Here is a 23,086-nt window from a genome sequence, read left to right as displayed (position 1 = left end):
ACCGGCGAGTGCCTGGCTGCTCTCAGCAGCCAGGACCTGCCGCACATGACGTGAGCATCGCTCCGATGCTCGCAGTCATGTACAAGACGTAAATGTACATCCTGGTGCGCAAAGTACCACTTTGTACCACAAAGTACATTTACGTCCTTGGTAGTTAAGGGGTTTAACTTGAACATTTCTTATATCTTAAAACCAATAGTGAGTAGCTCATATTCAAACCAGCAAGATCAGAGAACTGGCCATAGATTAACCAATTACATTCAAAGCAAAAAGTCAGATACAAATGAGTGTATGATTAAGTAGGAATTGACAGTAACACTCAATAAAACATAAACAATGTAGTCTTAAAATTGCGAGATGGATACATATACCCTTTGAAATCAGCATTCAGTCTAATAACTGCATATGTGACTCAGGATTGTCTGAACATGATTTATCACTGCTCTATTATTATTAGTGCCACAATATATTTTTGTGTTTTTTAGTCCCCATATTATGTCTCATAATGATCCCATTATTTGGTGGGGGAAACACATAGGGGTAACTATTTCTCCTATGGAGGAGTAAATTGTGTTGTTGCACAAGATAGATATTCTAATCTTGGAACTACATTGTTTATGTTCTATTGAGTGTTATTGGCATGCTTATCTATACTCCCATAATTAAATTTTTTCATTAAATGTGACTGGTTTATCTATGGTCGATTCTGTGAGCCTGATGTTTTGAGTAAACAGTAAGTTAGGACCCATGCACACTTCAGAATTTCCAATCAGAAAAATGCCTGGTGCAGCAGCCTTCCATTGTTTTCAATGGGATTCTGCTCCATTGGTACAATGTCGAATTTTAATGGTGGAAATTCCAATTCTGGACTTCAGCAAAACAATGAGGAAATGAATTGTCATTAATAGGGATGGTGCATGTCTGCGCAATCATAGCCCTGATATATTACAGAATTTGTATGGGTGTATATTCTGTAGTGTGCCCGTACCATTACTTTTTTGATACACTATTGGATTTTAGGAAGCTAGAGTTCAGATAATTTTACTTAGAGAGAAGTGGATTCATGGAATAGCCTTCCTGCAGAAGTGGTAGCTGCAAATACAGTGAAGGAGTTTAGGCATGCATGGAATAGGCATAAGGCTATACCTCATTTTAGATAGAGCCAGGGCCTATTGATAGTATTCAGAATATTGAGCAGACCAGATGGGCCAAAGGATTCTCATCTGCCGACACATTCTATGTTTTTATGTTTCAGTTTAACCTCTTAAGGACGCAGGGCATGCCTGTATGCCCTACGCCCAGTTCTGGTATTTAAAACGGGGTTACACCGTGACCCCACGTCATACCGGGTTGGTCCCAGCGGCTAATGATCGCCGGAACCCTGGGCTAATAGCGTGCTGCACCGATCATTGTGCCGTGTGCTATTAACCCTTTAGACGCGGCGATCAAAGTTGATCACCTCGTCTAAAATGAAAGTGAAAGCTTCCAGGCAGCTCAGTTGGGCTGATCAGGCGATAAAATCGTGATGTCACGAACAGCTAGCACGCGAGCGGAGGTCCCCTTACCTTGCTCCTTCACGTCCGATCGGCATTTTATTGCTTCTAGCCTGAGATACAGGCTTGAGCAATCGACCGCCTATAACACTGATCCATGCAAAGCTATGGCTTTGCAGGGATCAGAGTAAACGATCAGTGTGTGCATTGTTATATCCCCCTATGGGAGCTATAACACTGCAAAAAAAGTGAAAAAAAGTTAATAAAGGTCATTTAACCCCTTCCCTAATAAAAGTTTCAATCACCCCCCTTTTCCCATAAAAAAAACAACAAAAAACTGTGTAAATAAAAATAAAGATGAACATATGTGGTATCGCCGCATGCGGAAATGTCCGAATTATAAAAATATATCATTAATTAAACCACACAGTCAATGGCGTACGCGCAAAAAAAATTCCATATCATGAAAAAATGAATAAAAAGCGATCAAAAAGTCCGATCAATACAAAAAATGGTACCGATAACAACTTCAGACTACGGCACAAAAAATTAGCCCTCATACCGGCCTGTACGCGGAAAAATAAAAAGTTATAGGGGTCAGAAGATGAGAATTTTTAACGTATACATTTTCCTGCATGTAGTTATGATTTTTTTCAGAAGTACGACAAAATCAAACCTATATAAGTAGGGTATGATTTTAACCGCATGGACCTACAGAATAAAGTTAGGGTGTCATTTTTACCAAAAAATGCACTGCTTAGAAACGGAAGCCCCCAAAAGTTACAAAATGGCATTTTTTATTCAATTTTGTCGCACAATAATTCTTTTTTCCATTTCGCCGTGGATTTTTTGGTAAAATGACTGTCACTGCAAAGTAGAATTGGTGGCGCAAAAAATAAGCCATCAAATGGAATTTTATGTGCAAAATGTGCGTTATGATTTTTAGAAGGTTATGAGGAAAAAATGAAAATGCAAAAATGGAAAAATCCTGCGTCCTTAAGGGGTTAAAACAACATCAGTCTGTGCTTTTAAGATATAATATACTAGTATACTAATATACTCAATTTATTTGATTCTTTTCCATATTGCCCACCTTAAAATGAATAGTGTACAAGTCCTTAAATGCCTCTCTTACTAGTTACAAAGACTTACTGGGAACAATGCTTGCTCTGTATGGCTGGGTTCACATATGTCCGGCATAGGTGAACTCAGATTAAATCCTGCAACTGATGACAATGTGCATCAGTTGTCATCAGTTGTATGGCATCTGGCAAGCTGCATTCCCCTGTCTGGTGAAGTCTGGTGTGTCCAGCTATCCAGCAACAAAATCGGGATTCTGGATGAATGTGAACTGTCCCATTCAAATGAATGGGATCATTTCCAGCATCAGTTTCCCTCCGATGCACGCCGGAGGGAAACTATGCTGGACGCCTGATATTTGTGAACCCAGCCTTAGTATATTCCAACCCCTGGCATTCTCCGTAGTCTTTTTTAAGTTCCTTCTTGGATTTTTCGAGGCACTCCCACAACAGGTGCCTAGTACCTACCTCCTCCTGCTTACATCTTGGGCATCTTGAATCCCCTCTATACCCCATTTTATTTAGTGCACTCAGTGCATAGCGTAGTCTATGTGCAATTTTCAATAGTGAAATTTTGTGATTAACCGCTTAAGGACCCTTGACGTACGCGTTCGTCATGACACCCTGAAACTTAAGGACCCATGACGTATGCATACGTCATGGAGAATTTCCGGTCTCCGCCGATCGGACCGGGATGCCTGCTGAAATCATTCAGCAGGTATCCCGTGCAAATGCCCAGGGGGGTCATCAGATCCCCCCATGTCGACGATCAGTTTGAGACCACTATACAGTGGTCTCAAAACTGTAGCCCTCCAGATGTTGCAAAACTATAACTCCCAGCATGCCCAGACAGCTATTTGCTGTGTGGGCATGCTGGGATTTGTAGCTTTGCCACATCTGGAGGGCCACAGAATGGAGATCACTGTGCAGTAGTCTCTAATCTGTAGCCCTCCAGATGTTGCAAAACTGCAAATCCCAGCATGCCCAAACAGCTGTCTCGGCATGCTGGGAGTTGTAGTTGCATACCTCCAGCTGTTGCATAACTACATCTCCCAGCATGCACTTCGGCAATCAGTACATGCTGGGAGTTATAGTTTTGCAATAGCTGGAGGCACACTGGTTGGAAAATACTGAGTTAGGTAACAGAACCTAACTGAAGGTTTTCCAACCAGTGTGTCTCCAGCTGCTGCAAAAGTACAACTCCCAGCATGCACGGTCTGTCAGTACATGCTGGGAGTTGCAGTTTAGAAACAGCTATAGGTTTGCCCCCCCCCCCCCATGTGAATGTACAGGGTATATTCACACTGGTGGGTATACAGTAAGTTTCCTGCTTGAAGTTTGAGCTGCAGCAAATTTTTCGCAGCAGCGCAAACCCCTGGCGGGAAACTCAATGTAAACCTCGGCCAGTGCAAATGTACCCTAAAAACACTACCCTACACTACACTAACACATAATAAAGGGTAAAACACTACATATACCCCTTACACTGCCCCCCCCCCCAATAAAAATGAAAAATGTATCATACAGCAGTGTTTCCAAAAATGGATCCTCCAGATGTTGCAAAACAATAACTCCCAGCATTGTCAGCCACTGACTGTCCAGGCATGCTGGGAGTTTAGCAACAGCTGGAGGCACCCTGTTTGGGAATCACTGGCGTAGAATACCCCTATGTCCACCCCTATGCAATCCCTAATTTAGTCCTCAAATGTGCAAGCCGCTCTCTCACTTCGGAGCCCTGTCGTATTCCAAGGAAGTAGTTTAGGGTCACATATGGGGTATTTCTGTACTTCGGAGTAATTGCACTACAAATTTTGGGGGGATTTTTCTCCTTTTACTTCTTATGAAAAGGAATAGCTGGGGGCTACACCAGCCTGTTAGTGTAAAAAAAAAAAAAATTGTACACTAACATGCTGGTGTTGTCCCATAATTTTTATTTTCACAAGCAGTAAAAGGGAAAAAAAAGACCGCAAAATACCCCATATTTTGGCGTAAAATGCTCTGCGGGCACACAGCAAGGCTCAGGAGTGAGAGCGCACCATGTACATTTAAGGCCTAAATTGATGATTTGCACAGGGGTGGCTGATTTTACAGCTGTTCTGACATAAACGCAAAAAAATTAATATCCACATTTGACCCCATTTTGGAAACTACACCCCTCATGAAATGTAACAAGGGGTATAGTGAGCTTTAACACCCCACAGGTGTTTGAAGAATTTTCATTAAAGTTGGATGGGGAAATGAAAAAAATATTTTTTTTCACTAAAATGCTGGTGTTACCCTAAATTTTTCATTTTCACAAGGGAAAATAGGAAAAAAGCCCCCGAAAATTTGTAACCCCATTTCTTCTGAGTAAGAACATACCCAAAATGTGGATGTAAAGTGCTCTGTGTGTGCACAATGCTCAGAAGAAAAGGAGCGCCATTGGGCTTTTGAAGAAAAAAATTGTCCGGAATTGAAGGCCACGTGTGTTTGCAAAGCCCCCATTGTACCAGAACAATGGACCCCTCCCACATGTGACCCCATTTTGGAAACTACACCCCTCATGTAGTGTAATAAGGGGTACAGTGAGCATTTACGCCCCACATGTGTCTGACAGATTTTTGGAACAGTGGTCCGTGAAAATGAAATTTTTTTTATTTTTTATTTGCACAGCCCACTCTTCCAAAGATCTGTCAAACGCCAGTGGGGTGTAAATACTCACTGCACCCCTTATTACATTTTCTGAGGGGTGTAGTTTCCAAAATGGGGGTCACATGTGGGGGGTCCACTGTTCTGGCAGCAAGGGGGGCTTTGTAAACGCACATGGCCCCTGACTTCCATTCCAAACAAATTCACTCTCCAAAAGCTCAATGGCGCTCCTCCGCCTCCTCCTTTTTTTCACTAAAATGCTGGTATTACCCTAAATTTTTCATTTTCACAAGGGAAAATAGGAAAAAAGCCCCCCAATATTTGTAACCCCATTTCTTCTGAGTAAGAACATACCCAAAATGTGGATGTAAAGTGCTCTGTGGGTGCAATACAATGCTCAGAAGAAAAGGAGCGCCATTGGGCATTTGAAGAGAAAATTTGTCTGGAATTGAAGGCCACGTGTGTTTACAAAGCCCCCATTCTACCAGAACAATGGACCCGTCCCACATGTGTCCCCATTTTGGAAACTACACCCCTCATGTAATGTAATAAGGGGTACAGTGAGCATTTATGCCCCACAGGTCTCTGACAGATTTTTGGAACAGTGGTCCGTGAAAATGAAAAAAATTATTTTTCATTTGCACAGCCCACTGTTCCAAAGATCTGTCAAACGCCAGTGGGGTGTAAATACTCACTGCATGCCTTATTAAATTCTCTGAGGGGTGTAGTTTCCAAAATGGGGTCACATGTTGGGGGTCCACTGTTCTGGCAGCAAGGAGGGCTTTGTAAACGCACATGGCCCCTGACTTCCATTCCAAACAAATTCACTCTCCAAAAGCTCAATGGCGCTCCTCCTCTTCTGAGCATTGTAGTTCGCCAGCAGAGCACTTGACGTTCACACATGGGGTATTTCCATACTCAGAAGAAATGGGGTAACAAATTTTGGGGTTCACTTTATACTATTACCCCTTGTAAAAATGTAAAATTTGGGGGGGAAAACTGCATTTTAATTACATTTTTTTTCATTTACACATCCAAATTTAGCAAAAAGTCGTCAAACACCTGTGGGGTGTTAAGGCTCACTGTATCCCTTGTTACGTTCCTTGAGGGGTGTAGTTTCCAAAATAGTATGCCATGTAGGTTTTATTTTTGATGTTCTGGCACCATAGGGGCTTCCAAAATACGACATGCCCCCCAAAAACCATTTCAGCAAAATTTGCTTTCCAAAAGCCAAATGTGAATCCTTCTCTTCTGAGCATTGTAGTGCACCAGCAGATCACTTGACGTCCACACATGGGGTATTTCCATACTCAGAAGAAATGGGGTTACAAATTTTGGGGGGGCATTTTCTCATATTACCCCTTGTAAAAATGTAAAATTTTGGGGAAAAATAGCATTTTAGTGGAAAAAAAAATAATTTACACATCCAATTTTAACGAAAAGTTGCCAAACACCTGTGGGGTGTTAAGGCTCACTGTACCCCTTGTTACATTCCTTGAGTGGTGCAGTTTCCAAAATAGTATGCCATGTGTTTTTTTATTGCTGTTATGGCACCATAGGGGCTTCTTAAATGTGACATGCCCCCCCAAAAACATTTTCAGAAAAACTCACTCTCCAAAATCCCACTGTCGCTCCTTCTCTTCTGAGCCCTCTAGTGCACCCACAGAGCACTTGACATACACATATGAGGTATTTCCTTACTCGAGAGAAATTGGGTTACACATTTTAGGAAGATTTCTCTCCTGTTACCCCTTGTAAAAATTCAAAAACTGGGTCTACAAGAACATGCCAGTGTAAAAAATGAAGATTTTGAATTTTCTCCTTCAATTTGTTGCTATTCCTGTGAAACACCTAAAGGGTAAACAAACCTTTTGAATGTCATTTTGGATACTTTGAGGGGTTCAGTTTTTATGATGGTGTCATTTATGTGGTATTTCTAATAAGAAGGCCCTTCAAATCCACTTCAAAACTGGTCAGAACTGGTCCCTGAAAAATGTCGATTTTGAAAATTTTGAGAAAAATATGAAAATTGCTGCTATACTTTAAAGCCCTCTGATGTCTTCCAAAAGTAAAAACATGTGTACTTTATGTTGCAAACATAAAGTAGACATATTGTATATGTGAAACAATATATAATTTATTTGGAATATTCATTTTCCTTATAAGCAGAGAGCTTCAAAGTAAAAAAAATGCAAAATTTCAAATTTTTTCATCATATTTTTGAATTTTTCACCAAGAAATGATGCAAGTATCAACACAATTTTACCACTAACATAAAGTAGAATATGTCACGAAAAAACATTCACGGAATCAGAATGAAAGGTAAAAGCATCCCAGAGTTATTAAAGTGAGCGTGGTCAAATGTGCAAAAAATGGCCTGGTCCTACAGTGAAAATTAGCTGGGTCCTTAAGGGGTTAAAGTTTACAATAACTTCCTTTATGTCAACCCACATTTTCCCCATTCTTCAGCAGAGATTTCTCCCAATTCCCTGATCCATTTCTCCCTACTCTTCGGGGAGTTGTTTATTCCTGTGCTTATTATAATCTTTTTATAAATTTTACCTATTGTAACTTTCTCCGTGTTTCCACTCGTGGTATGTTCCACTACTTCATTTGTGACTATTTCCCATCTCACATTATCAATTTCTTTTGCATATGCATTTCTTATTTGTCAGTAGGGAAACTTATCTGCCTCACCCATATTATACTGTGATTTAAATTGTTCCCATGTTAATAACTTTTTAGTATCAACAATTTGCTTTACCCTTTTAATTACTTTGTTTCCCCAATGCACGTACCTGTGACATTCAATAAACTCAGGGAAATGTTTATTTTCCCACAATCCTGTGAAGCTAAAACTGCCCTCTATATATAATACTTTTCTCATGAATTTCAAAATGTTATCCAACATTCTGAAAATCAATATCTTCCTTCTCCCCAATTACTCCAGCTTCCCTGCTTCAAGTGCCTCGAAAACATATTCTTTATTTACCCCCAAACTTTTCTGCCACAATTTCCATTATACAAATTTTTTTTGCGCAATTAACAGCAGTTCTGTAGCCATGTAATATATCCGAAAATGTGGTCCTCCCAATTCACCACACTCAACTGGAGAATTTAAATATCTCTGTTTAATGCTCACCTGTGCCCGCCCCCATGTGAAATCATTAATTTTTCTTTTAATTTCTTTAAAATATTTATCTGGTACCCAAATTGGAGAAGCTCTCAGGAAATGGAGGATCATCGAGAAGGAGTACCCCCTTAAGCAGGGCAATCCTATCCCCCATTACCAATGGGAGCCTCTCCCATATCTTACTTTCCTCTTTATTTCCTGAATTAAGGGTTTGATGTTCAATTTAGAAAATTCTGTTACCTTTCGTCAAACTTTAATACCGAGGTACTCTGTTTCTTCAACTACTTTAAGTTCTCCCATTTCTTTAACATCCTCTTCTATGGGGAAAAGGGACGACTTTGTCCAGTTAATACTAAGACCAGAATATTTACCAAATTCCTTGATTATATCTTTAACTCCCATTTTATTTATCAGATCCTTGACAAATAATACCACATTGTCCGCATACATTAACAGCTTTCCCCCTGCACCGCTAATTCCATATCCCTCAAAACTCTTACATGACTTAATCTTAATGGCTAATGGTTCCAGAAACAAAGCAAACAGGGGGAGAGAGGACATCCTTGCCTTGTTCCAGGCATTAATTAAAATGGCTCAGACAGAGTACCATTAACACTAATTCTTGCAGTAGGTCTAGAGTATAAATTACCAATCCAAGAGATAATTGGAGAAACCAACTCAAAATACCTCAACACCTCCATTAGGAATCCCAACGCCAACCTGTCAAATGCCTTGCTGGCGTCTAAGGACAGGATAGAGCAGGGAATACCCTCACCAAAATGAATATTCAAAAACATTCTGTCTAAATTATTAAATACATTTCTTCCTAGTATAAAACCATTTTTCTCTTCTACCACTATCTTTGTAATATGTTTCGCTAACCTCATGGAAATTATTATAAAAAAATTTTTTCATGTCCGTGTTCATTAATGAAATTGGATGGTATGAATCAATATTTTCCATTTTTTTATCCTTCAATATTAAAACAATAATTGCTCCCAACATTGATTGTGGGAAACTCCCCTACTACAGGATTCATCTATTACTTTCATAAAAATAGGCCATAATGCCCCTCCAAGCTTCCTCTACACCTCGAGGGGAAGGCCATCCGAGCCTGGGGAACTATTCCCTTTAAATGTTGACAATGCTTTTCCCAAATCATTGATATTTATTCCCATATTTAATTCCTGCCTTTCTCTTACCCCTAATTTTGGAGAATCCATCCCTTTGAGATTTTCCACCACTTCTCCTGTTTGTGGTCCCCCCCCCCCCCCTCCGAGGTGTACACCTTCCTATAATAGGATACAATTTCATTTTCAATCTCCTCAAATTTAGTGATGCATTCTCCCGACTCGAATATAAAACAACCGATATCCGAACTCCCCTTCTGATTTGTTATAATTTTAGACAGTAGTTTACCCATTTTCCCTGATTCAACATATCTTCTTTGTCCCTTAAATAAGTGAGTGTTGTGCTTTTTGTAACATCATATCCATATATTTTTCTTGAGCCTCAAAGTTTTCTTTCGAGGGGTCACTACTATATAGTGCCTCCCTATCTTTAACTTCCCTTTGAATTTCCTCCTCACTTCTTTTTAGCTGACGCTTGTAATTTGCTATTTTTTGCTCTTAAATATGCTTTTAATGTGACCCATATTACAAAGATATGTGCTGAGTCTTTATTCATGTTCCAAAACTCTATTACTTCCTTCTCCACCCCACAGCAAACTACTGTGCAATGGTCCGATATAGATCTAGGTACGTAACTGATCTGGTGAATATTTGCAAGAGCCGAGTCATTTTCTATTACCATATCTATTCTGGAGGCCGCCATGTGCGAAAATATATCTCTATTAGGATTTAACTTCCTCCATCTCACCAAACCACCTCTTCACAAAGTTTCCATAGTAGAGTTACTCCATTACTCCTAGTTCTACCTCTTCTATTCCTTTCTAAATCCATCACTGTATTAAGGTTGCCAAATATATATATAAATCTTCTTTTTTCTCCTTTTCTGCAAATTTAAGTAGGGTTAGTACAATTTTAATATTAAAGGGGGAGGTATGTAGACAAAAGCTAGTTTAACATATTTTTCTTCCCATCTAGCAAAAAGAAATATGTATCTACCCATCTGATCTATGGCTTTCTTATATACCTTTAAATGAATTCTATTAAGGATATAGAGGGAAACCCCTGAGGTGTACCTTGAATATGTAGAATGAAACTCCATCCCAGCCCATCTCCTTTTCATTATGTGCACTGTTTCTTGACACATATGGGTTTCTAGCAAGCATACAATTGCTGGGAGGTATCTATTAATCATATCAAAAGTGGCACACCTCTTTCTTCTGTCATTCAGATCCCTCACATTCCATACTATCACCTTATTCCTTTCATATATCATCAAAAAGAGAGAGAGAGAGAGAACAACCTTAAAAACACACCCTTCCCTGGCTGTATATACACCGTATTTATCGGGGTATACCACGCACCGGCCTATAACACGCACCCTCATTTTACCAAGGATATTTGGGTAAAAAAAGTTTTTTACCCAAATATCCTTGGTAAAATGAGGGTGCGTGTGTGCGCATGTGTATACCCCGATACACCCTCAGGAAAGGCAGGGGGAGAGAGGCCGTCGCTGCCCGCTTCTCTCCCCCTGCCTTTCCTGGGGTCTAGAGCCCTGCTGCCGCTTCTCTCCCGCTGGCTATCTGCGCCGCTGCCCCCTCTCTCCCCCTGAATATCGGTGTCGCTGCCCGTTCTCTCCCCCTGACTATCGGTGCCGATAGCCTGGGGGAGAGAAGCGGCGCCGACAGACAGGGGGATAGAAAGGGCCGCAGCACCCATTGCCTCCCCCATCCCCGGTTGTATAATTACCTGTTGCCGGGGTCCGCGCTGCTTCAGGCCTCCAGTGTGCGTCCCATGCGTCGTTGCTATGCGCGGCGCAATGACGAGTGACGTCATTGCGCCATGCAGCGCATAGTAAAGATGCAGGGGACGCCACCGCTACAGCTGTTTCGGGGTGTTTGCCCCTCATCAGTACAGAGCAGGGTGATCTGGCTTGGCTATGGTGAGAGGCCTGAGGCTTTAAACGGGGTCAGTACTTTCCTCAGGGAGAGGACACCTCTTCAGGTGTAACGGAGATTCAGGTTAGGCCAATTGGTGGCCTCAAAGTGGCTTACCAATGGACACAAGGACTTGTCGTGGATGGCCGTCAAGGGAGGACTCTCTCTCAGGTCATTCATGCATGCCCGCAACCTGTGCACAACCCGGTACTGCCCCCGGTGCCCCTACGTGGAGGAAACATCTTTTCACGTGTTTTGGCAGTGCCCCTTTGCTCAGGGTCTGTTGGACGCCCTGGAACATGAACTCAGAGACTCTGTACCTAGGAGCTGCCTATCGTACCATTCGGTGCTTTACGGTCTGTTCCCTGGGACCCACGACGTGGGGGCCATCCAGGAGGCCTGGCGCCTTATGAACTGTTTTAAGGACGCAGTGTGGCTTGCCAGGAACTGCCTCGTGATCAACAGGGAAAACATGTCCGTCCGGGACTGCCGCAGGTTCATCAAGAGCCTGCTTAGAGACTATTCCATCTTGGACAGCCCGGCCGTTGATGAGGAAGAAGAGGAGTGAAGACCCCTCTCCTTCTCCCATGTCTCATTGAAGATACAGCCCAGCAGTTTGGCCCTGTGATCCACCCCCACATAGTCGCCCATGCCCCCGCCCCACAGCCCATGCCCCTACCCCGATCACAGATTGTATTGTTTTGTTATTCGATCTCTTGTGCTTTTCTATTACACGATTGAGCGGAGTGTTAGAGTAGCATGATGTGCGATGTATAGCTTAGGGAACCTTTGCTGTGTATTGTACTGTCATGCTTTGTGTGATTGTAATTTATTGTGTGACTTGTAATGACTGAATGGGCAATAAAGCTCTTTCAATAAACCCCGAAACAGCTGTCTGCAGATGGGTCGAAACTTCCCTTTTGGGGAGTAGTCTGGCTTGGCATAAATCCTGTTCAGCCTTTTATATTCCTTAACAGGAGCTAAGCTGATACCAGGGAACACTACCTGAAAAGGTTGTGTAATGAGCTGCTTTGCATATTCCCCTACCCAGAATGCCTGTGGAGTGCTAATTGGCCTAACCTGAATCTCCGTTACACCTGAAGAGGTGTCCTCTCCCTGAGGAAAGTACTGACCCCGTTTAAAGCCTCAGGCCTCTCACCATAGCCAAGCCAGATCACCCTGCTCTGTACTGATGAGGGGCAAACACCCCGAAACAGCTGTCTGCAGATTGCTTCTCGGCCTTTTGGCTAAGATCAAGTGTAGTATCTGTTCTTATCAGTTTTTCATGCTGGTGTATGGTGATGCCGGTGTGGGGATGGGTGCTGCATGGAGGATGCAGGGCTTTCTGGGGCTGGTTCTGAGGAATCAGCTCGACGGCTGCCCCGATGTGACCTGTTCCCTCTGGGTCTCGCCATGAGGCTGAGAGGGTCTAGAGCCGAGGTACTTTTGTGCCTCGGGGAGTGGTGACCCTGAGGTGCCGAAACTCACTGGGAGTATTGGCTCACTGATTTGAAGCACGGGCACCATAATCTCTTCACCTTGTGGCACTCACCTCTTGATTCCCGGCCTTCTGGCTAGGATCAGAGAAATTTTTATAGATATGTCCGGGCAGTATATCTGCACACATTCACTTATTTATTTCTTTTTGTCTCACTGTGTCACTTTTTGCGTGTTGTGTGTTCACAGGATTTTTCAGGATGTGGTAGCCCTTCTGGGTGTCCCTCCTGGTGGTCTATGGGAGGTGTGTGTGGCCATTAGGTTCCGCACCTCCCTGCAAACACCCCGGGTACTCCTGCTTTGGCAGGGTACCTACCGTTATCGGCTCTGCGGGCAGATACCTTGGCTAACGCCAAGGGGGATGCCGGGAGCATTTGTGGTCCCCTAGTAGCTTCGGCGAAAAGGGACATCGAACCTGGAACCTCGCAGGTACATTTTGGTCCGGAGGCGAAGGGAAAGGTTTGTTGGGGGGCCTCTCTCCCATCGGAGAAGGGCTTGCGATAGACCGCATCCTTTGTGCACGTTTTTTTAGTGTAACACGTTTGCACTTTTTCTTGCACTTTGGGTGAATCGAGAGCACGTTCCTCTGCTTTAAAAAAAAAAGAAACAGCTGTCTGTAGATGGGTCGAAACTTCCCTTTTGGGGAGTAGTCTGGCTTGGCATAAATCCCGTTCAACTGGCTCCAGAAAGTTAAACAGATTTGTAAATTACTTCTATTACAAAAACGTAATCCTTTCAGTACTTATGAGCCTCTGAAGTTAAGGTTGTTCTTTTCTGTCTAAGTGCTCTCTGATGACACGTGTCTTGGGAACTGCCCAGTTTAAAAGAGGTTTGCTATGGGGATTTGCTTCTAAACTGGGCGGTTCCTGAGACACGTGTCATCAGAGAGCACTTAGACAGAAAAGAACAACCTTAACTTCAGAAGCTCATAAGTACTGAAAGGATTAAGATTTTTTTAATAGAAGTAATTTACAAATCTGTTTAACTTTCTGGAGCCAGTTGATATATATATATAAAAAAGTTTTTTCCTGGATAACCCTTTAATATATTTATCCATTTTAATGGATCCAGCAGTTTCTAGGGGACCAGTCCCCTCCCCCCGACTTCCTAGAGAAGGGTCTAGGTGGCATTACAAGATTGAAGAGAGATTTTACACAACTCATCACTTTGGATTTTCACTTTGGCTATAGGATCTTCCCCTTTTATCCCACATAGAAGGTATCCTGAGTCCTGAGAAATAATATATAATAGTAGATTTTTACTCACAGCTCGATTGGGATATCTTCATTTTAACTCACAATAAAAGTATAGCCAGTGGGACTTACAGTTTTTCAGCCCGGTTGCTCACTAATTATAGTGAGTTCCTTAGGACCCCTGCAGACAACATATGTATTTATTCATTTTTATGCCTGTTCTCCATTAATAATTAGTGTTGCTCGCGAATATTCGCAATGCGAATTTTATTCGCGAATATCGCATATTCGCGAATTTGCGAATATTCGCGAATTTGCGAATATTCGCGAATATAGCACTAAATATTCGTAATTACGAATATTCATTTTTTTTTTTTCCACAGTACACATCACAGTGATCATCCCTCTCTGCTTCCAGCTTGTGTGGTGTAGAGAAGGCTCTAATACGCCCATATATTCACGAATATTCGCGAATTCGAATATGGCCTATGCCGCTCAACACTATTAATAATAAAAGTCAGTTTTACTTACAGTCCTGTGGCTCTGATTTTAGGACACAACATCTCAATCAGTTGCGGAGCTTTATTATACATTTCTGTAAAACAAAAGGTCACTCAGTCAGTTTATATTTACTATCAACTTATCACCAGCCGGTTACTTAACAAGGAGACAGCCACCCATCTGACAGCGCCTGCTCAAATGTATATATAACACCTCCTTTGGCCAGGTATTTTAGCTAATACTCAATCAGATCATACCCGCAACTCCATATAGCAGGAGACATCAGTGCAGCAATACTGTTTAAGTTCTCTCATTTCTGGGTCATACAGAATTTTCTTACATAGCGTGGAACTTGTTGATTACAATATCTTATAGTTAGTTCACTGGTGAGAGGAGACTTTTTCTGCTAGATTTGCAAGTCCCATTATACTTATTACTAGAGATGAGCAAATTTTTTGAAAAATTTCATTTGGCCGATTGGCCACATTTTCCCAAAAGAATTTGGTTCGATCTGAATTTGTTTGTGGCAAATTGCTATTAAAAACAGCTATTTCCGGGCTACAGAGAGCCTCAATAGGGGGTGTAGAACACTTTGCCTTGCCGTAACACGCATAGGGAGTGTGCTGGGTTAGTGAAATGATACTGTTATTCAGTATGACATACAGATTCTTTTGGAAATGTCCTTCATGCCATGAGAATTTTGCATTTTGCATATTCGCATTTCAAATTTTTATCGCAAATTTCGCAAGTTCGGGAATTCACGAATATTGCAAATATATTCGCTATATATTCAAAATTAAATCAAATATTAACTTTTCACGCATATGCGCATATTCCTTCTTTTCACTTGTGGGCCAATTAGAATGATGCAAATACACTTTTCCGAGGTTATCAACAACATCCCTAGCAGCCAGTAGTAAAGTTGCCCACCCCCTCACTGTTTTCTTCCTCGAATATGTCAATATAGGACCAATACAGTTGTGTAGATTTTTATTTATGTAAATAAGTGTTTATTTATTTATAGCCTATTAGAATGTTAAATTATGATTATTTATGACATTTACAAGTCACTTTTCATAAATTATAAAACATCTTTAAACAAAGTCTGCAAACTACAAAGCTCTTGTAACAGCGATCAGATAAGTGCTAAACATTGTTACTTGATGTGCATTAAAGACAGAGTTGTAGATAGCTCTTTTTGCTCCTGAGGCAAGAACCATTTTGCTTGGGGCACCCCTTGGGAAAAAAATTAGCGGGACACCCGCTTTTATATGTTTCTTATGTAGGTTACAGTACGTTTTTTTGCAGCTACTCACAAATGACATATTCACTGATCAGAGTCATTCTATTTTTTTTCTTCCCCATCTGGCACAAGACACAAGACATCATGATAATCTGTTCCAGCCAAAACTCTTGGGCAGAACCTGCAACACAAACATATTAGTGTTAGGCTCTGCACTTTTCCAGCATTTTCCTTCCCCTTTCCCTACAAATGACTCCAGCCTCCTCCAAACACAAAGCCACCAGCCTTCCCACAATGCACAAGGGGGGAGATTTAACAAAATCTGTGCAGAGGTTGCCAAGTTGCCCATAGCAACCAATCAGCATGCTAGGGGCAACTTTTCCTTTGCACAGGTTTTGATAAATCTCCCCCAATGTTTCCAGCCTCACTCAAATGCCTACAGCCCCCCCCCCCCCACAAACACATACAATGCCTCCTGCCTTACCCAAATTCCTGCCTCACACACACACAATGCCTCCAACCTTACCCCACACAGTGACAGAGGGGTGAACATGGGTGACAGAGGAGCATACAGGGGTAACAGAGGGGTGTAGAGGGGTGAAAGAGGGGTGTAGGGGGTATACGTGGGGTGTACTGGGGTGAAAGAGGGGTCTAGAGGTGTGACAGAGGGGTATATGGCATAATAGAGGAAAGTCCAGGGGTTTTAGAAAGGTTATGAGGGGTGACAGAGAAGAAATGGGGTTACAAATTTTGGGGGGGCATTTTCTCATATTACCCCTTGTAAAAATGTAAAATTTTGGGGAAAAATAGCATTTTAGTGGAAAAAAAAATAATTTACACATCCAATTTTAACGAAAAGTTGCCAAACACCTGTGGGGTGTTAAGGCTCACTGTACCCCTTGTTACATTCCTTGAGTGGTGCAGTTTCCAAAATAGTATGCCATGTGTTTTTTTATTGCTGTTATGGCACCATAGGGGCTTCTTAAATGTGACATGCCCCCCCAAAAACATTTTCAGAAAAACTCACTCTCCAAAATCCCACTGTCGCTCCTTCTCTTCTGAGCCCTCTAGTGCACCCACAGAGCACTTGACATACACATATGAGGTATTTCCTTACTCGAGAGAAATTGGGTTACACATTTTAGGAAGATTTCTCTCCTGTTACCCCTTGTAAAAATTCAAAAACTGGGTCTACAAGAACATGCCAGTGTAAAAAATGAAGATTTTGAATTTTCTCCTTCAATTTGTTGCTATTCCTGTGAAACACCTAAAGGGTAAACAAACCTTTTGAATGTCATTTTGGATACTTTGAGGGGTTCAGTTTTTATGATGGTGTCATTTATGTGGTATTTCTAATAAGAAGGCCCTTCAAATCCACTTCAAAACTGGTCAGAACTGGTCCCTGAAAAATGTCGATTTTGAAAATTTTGAGAAAAATATGAAAATTGCTGCTATACTTTAAAGCCCTCTGATGTCTTCCAAAAGTAAAAACATGTGTACTTTATGTTGCAAACATAAAGTAGACATATTGTATATGTGAAACAATATATAATTTATTTGGAATATTCATTTTCCTTATAAGCAGAGAGCTTCAAAGTAAAAAAAATGCAAAATTTCAAATTTTTTCATCATATTTTTGAATTTTTCACCAAGAAATGATGCAAGTATCAACACAATTTTACCACTAACATAAAGTAGAATATGTCACGAAAAAACATTCACGGAATCAGAATGAAAGGTAAAAGCATCCCAGAGTTATTAAAGTGAGCGTGGTCAAATGTGCAAAAAATGGCCTGGTCCTACAGTGAAAATTAGCTGGGTCCTTAAGGGGTTAAAGTTTACAATAACTTCCTTTATGTCAACCCACATTTTCCCCATTCTTCAGCAGAGATTTCTCCCAATTCCCTGATCCATTTCTCCCTACTCTTCGGGGAGTTGTTTATTCCTGTGCTTATTATAATCTTTTTATAAATTTTACCTATTGTAACTTTCTCCGTGTTTCCACTCGTGGTATGTTCCACTACTTCATTTGTGACTATTTCCCATCTCACATTATCAATTTCTTTTGCATATGCATTTCTTATTTGTCAGTAGGGAAACTTATCTGCCTCACCCATATTATACTGTGATTTAAATTGTTCCCATGTTAATAACTTTTTAGTATCAACAATTTGCTTTACCCTTTTAATTACTTTGTTTCCCCAATGCACGTACCTGTGACATTCAATAAACTCAGGGAAATGTTTATTTTCCCACAATCCTGTGAAGCTAAAACTGCCCTCTATATATAATACTTTTCTCATGAATTTCAAAATGTTATCCAACATTCTGAAAATCAATATCTTCCTTCTCCCCAATTACTCCAGCTTCCCTGCTTCAAGTGCCTCGAAAACATATTCTTTATTTACCCCCAAACTTTTCTGCCACAATTTCCATTATACAAATTTTTTTTGCGCAATTAACAGCAGTTCTGTAGCCATGTAATATATCCGAAAATGTGGTCCTCCCAATTCACCACACTCAACTGGAGAATTTAAATATCTCTGTTTAATGCTCACCTGTGCCCGCCCCCATGTGAAATCATTAATTTTTCTTTTAATTTCTTTAAAATATTTATCTGGTACCCAAATTGGAGAAGCTCTCAGGAAATGGAGGATCATCGAGAAGGAGTACCCCCTTAAGCAGGGCAATCCTATCCCCCATTACCAATGGGAGCCTCTCCCATATCTTACTTTCCTCTTTATTTCCTGAATTAAGGGTTTGATGTTCAATTTAGAAAATTCTGTTACCTTTCGTCAAACTTTAATACCGAGGTACTCTGTTTCTTCAACTACTTTAAGTTCTCCCATTTCTTTAACATCCTCTTCTATGGGGAAAAGGGACGACTTTGTCCAGTTAATACTAAGACCAGAATATTTACCAAATTCCTTGATTATATCTTTAACTCCCATTTTATTTATCAGATCCTTGACAAATAATACCACATTGTCCGCATACATTAACAGCTTTCCCCCTGCACCGCTAATTCCATATCCCTCAAAACTCTTACATGACTTAATCTTAATGGCTAATGGTTCCAGAAACAAAGCAAACAGGGGGAGAGAGGACATCCTTGCCTTGTTCCAGGCATTAATTAAAATGGCTCAGACAGAGTACCATTAACACTAATTCTTGCAGTAGGTCTAGAGTATAAATTACCAATCCAAGAGATAATTGGAGAAACCAACTCAAAATACCTCAACACCTCCATTAGGAATCCCAACGCCAACCTGTCAAATGCCTTGCTGGCGTCTAAGGACAGGATAGAGCAGGGAATACCCTCACCAAAATGAATATTCAAAAACATTCTGTCTAAATTATTAAATACATTTCTTCCTAGTATAAAACCATTTTTCTCTTCTACCACTATCTTTGTAATATGTTTCGCTAACCTCATGGAAATTATTATAAAAAAATTTTTTCATGTCCGTGTTCATTAATGAAATTGGATGGTATGAATCAATATTTTCCATTTTTTTATCCTTCAATATTAAAACAATAATTGCTCCCAACATTGATTGTGGGAAACTCCCCTACTACAGGATTCATCTATTACTTTCATAAAAATAGGCCATAATGCCCCTCCAAGCTTCCTCTACACCTCGAGGGGAAGGCCATCCGAGCCTGGGGAACTATTCCCTTTAAATGTTGACAATGCTTTTCCCAAATCATTGATATTTATTCCCATATTTAATTCCTGCCTTTCTCTTACCCCTAATTTTGGAGAATCCATCCCTTTGAGATTTTCCACCACTTCTCCTGTTTGTGGTCCCCCCCCCCCCCTCCGAGGTGTACACCTTCCTATAATAGGATACAATTTCATTTTCAATCTCCTCAAATTTAGTGATGCATTCTCCCGACTCGAATATAAAACAACCGATATCCGAACTCCCCTTCTGATTTGTTATAATTTTAGACAGTAGTTTACCCATTTTCCCTGATTCAACATATCTTCTTTGTCCCTTAAATAAGTGAGTGTTGTGCTTTTTGTAACATCATATCCATATATTTTTCTTGAGCCTCAAAGTTTTCTTTCGAGGGGTCACTACTATATAGTGCCTCCCTATCTTTAACTTCCCTTTGAATTTCCTCCTCACTTCTTTTTAGCTGACGCTTGTAATTTGCTATTTTTTGCTCTTAAATATGCTTTTAATGTGACCCATATTACAAAGATATGTGCTGAGTCTTTATTCATGTTCCAAAACTCTATTACTTCCTTCTCCACCCCACAGCAAACTACTGTGCAATGGTCCGATATAGATCTAGGTACGTAACTGATCTGGTGAATATTTGCAAGAGCCGAGTCATTTTCTATTACCATATCTATTCTGGAGGCCGCCATGTGCGAAAATATATCTCTATTAGGATTTAACTTCCTCCATCTCACCAAACCACCTCTTCACAAAGTTTCCATAGTAGAGTTACTCCATTACTCCTAGTTCTACCTCTTCTATTCCTTTCTAAATCCATCACTGTATTAAGGTTGCCAAATATATATATAAATCTTCTTTTTTCTCCTTTTCTGCAAATTTAAGTAGGGTTAGTACAATTTTAATATTAAAGGGGGAGGTATGTAGACAAAAGCTAGTTTAACATATTTTTCTTCCCATCTAGCAAAAAGAAATATGTATCTACCCATCTGATCTATGGCTTTCTTATATACCTTTAAATGAATTCTATTAAGGATATAGAGGGAAACCCCTGAGGTGTACCTTGAATATGTAGAATGAAACTCCATCCCAGCCCATCTCCTTTTCATTATGTGCACTGTTTCTTGACACATATGGGTTTCTAGCAAGCATACAATTGCTGGGAGGTATCTATTAATCATATCAAAAGTGGCACACCTCTTTCTTCTGTCATTCAGATCCCTCACATTCCATACTATCACCTTATTCCTTTCATATATCATCAAAAAGAGAGAGAGAGAGAGAACAACCTTAAAAACACACCCTTCCCTGGCTGTATATACACCGTATTTATCGGGGTATACCACGCACCGGCCTATAACACGCACCCTCATTTTACCAAGGATATTTGGGTAAAAAAAGTTTTTTACCCAAATATCCTTGGTAAAATGAGGGTGCGTGTGTGCGCATGTGTATACCCCGATACACCCTCAGGAAAGGCAGGGGGAGAGAGGCCGTCGCTGCCCGCTTCTCTCCCCCTGCCTTTCCTGGGGTCTAGAGCCCTGCTGCCGCTTCTCTCCCGCTGGCTATCTGCGCCGCTGCCCCCTCTCTCCCCCTGAATATCGGTGTCGCTGCCCGTTCTCTCCCCCTGACTATCGGTGCCGATAGCCTGGGGGAGAGAAGCGGCGCCGACAGACAGGGGGATAGAAAGGGCCGCAGCACCCATTGCCTCCCCCATCCCCGGTTGTATAATTACCTGTTGCCGGGGTCCGCGCTGCTTCAGGCCTCCAGTGTGCGTCCCATGCGTCGTTGCTATGCGCGGCGCAATGACGAGTGACGTCATTGCGCCATGCAGCGCATAGTAAAGATGCAGGGGACGCCACCGCTACAGCTGTTTCGGGGTGTTTGCCCCTCATCAGTACAGAGCAGGGTGATCTGGCTTGGCTATGGTGAGAGGCCTGAGGCTTTAAACGGGGTCAGTACTTTCCTCAGGGAGAGGACACCTCTTCAGGTGTAACGGAGATTCAGGTTAGGCCAATTGGTGGCCTCAAAGTGGCTTACCAATGGACACAAGGACTTGTCGTGGATGGCCGTCAAGGGAGGACTCTCTCTCAGGTCATTCATGCATGCCCGCAACCTGTGCACAACCCGGTACTGCCCCCGGTGCCCCTACGTGGAGGAAACATCTTTTCACGTGTTTTGGCAGTGCCCCTTTGCTCAGGGTCTGTTGGACGCCCTGGAACATGAACTCAGAGACTCTGTACCTAGGAGCTGCCTATCGTACCATTCGGTGCTTTACGGTCTGTTCCCTGGGACCCACGACGTGGGGGCCATCCAGGAGGCCTGGCGCCTTATGAACTGTTTTAAGGACGCAGTGTGGCTTGCCAGGAACTGCCTCGTGATCAACAGGGAAAACATGTCCGTCCGGGACTGCCGCAGGTTCATCAAGAGCCTGCTTAGAGACTATTCCATCTTGGACAGCCCGGCCGTTGATGAGGAAGAAGAGGAGTGAAGACCCCTCTCCTTCTCCCATGTCTCATTGAAGATACAGCCCAGCAGTTTGGCCCTGTGATCCACCCCCACATAGTCGCCCATGCCCCCGCCCCACAGCCCATGCCCCTACCCCGATCACAGATTGTATTGTTTTGTTATTCGATCTCTTGTGCTTTTCTATTACACGATTGAGCGGAGTGTTAGAGTAGCATGATGTGCGATGTATAGCTTAGGGAACCTTTGCTGTGTATTGTACTGTCATGCTTTGTGTGATTGTAATTTATTGTGTGACTTGTAATGACTGAATGGGCAATAAAGCTCTTTCAATAAACCCCGAAACAGCTGTCTGCAGATGGGTCGAAACTTCCCTTTTGGGGAGTAGTCTGGCTTGGCATAAATCCTGTTCAGCCTTTTATATTCCTTAACAGGAGCTAAGCTGATACCAGGGAACACTACCTGAAAAGGTTGTGTAATGAGCTGCTTTGCATATTCCCCTACCCAGAATGCCTGTGGAGTGCTAATTGGCCTAACCTGAATCTCCGTTACACCTGAAGAGGTGTCCTCTCCCTGAGGAAAGTACTGACCCCGTTTAAAGCCTCAGGCCTCTCACCATAGCCAAGCCAGATCACCCTGCTCTGTACTGATGAGGGGCAAACACCCCGAAACAGCTGTCTGCAGATTGCTTCTCGGCCTTTTGGCTAAGATCAAGTGTAGTATCTGTTCTTATCAGTTTTTCATGCTGGTGTATGGTGATGCCGGTGTGGGGATGGGTGCTGCATGGAGGATGCAGGGCTTTCTGGGGCTGGTTCTGAGGAATCAGCTCGACGGCTGCCCCGATGTGACCTGTTCCCTCTGGGTCTCGCCATGAGGCTGAGAGGGTCTAGAGCCGAGGTACTTTTGTGCCTCGGGGAGTGGTGACCCTGAGGTGCCGAAACTCACTGGGAGTATTGGCTCACTGATTTGAAGCACGGGCACCATAATCTCTTCACCTTGTGGCACTCACCTCTTGATTCCCGGCCTTCTGGCTAGGATCAGAGAAATTTTTATAGATATGTCCGGGCAGTATATCTGCACACATTCACTTATTTATTTCT

General features: G+C 42.0%; 2 pseudogenes; both read left to right on the top strand.

The window, feature by feature from the left end:
• Nucleotides 1-12,624: 12,624 nt before the first annotated feature.
• LOC130283535 (U2 spliceosomal RNA) lies at nt 12,625-12,794 on the top strand (annotated as a pseudogene).
• A 9,876-nt stretch (nt 12,795-22,670) lies between these two features.
• On the top strand, nt 22,671-22,840 carry LOC130283534 (U2 spliceosomal RNA; annotated as a pseudogene).
• Nucleotides 22,841-23,086: the final 246 nt, after the last annotated feature.

Source organism: Hyla sarda, chromosome 7 (genome assembly GCF_029499605.1).
Source record: "Hyla sarda isolate aHylSar1 chromosome 7, aHylSar1.hap1, whole genome shotgun sequence".
In the NCBI taxonomy this organism is placed as follows: Eukaryota; Metazoa; Chordata; class Amphibia; order Anura; family Hylidae; genus Hyla; species Hyla sarda.
Note: the sequence above shows the minus strand (reverse complement) of the source record. Positions and strands in the feature narration are given on the sequence as shown.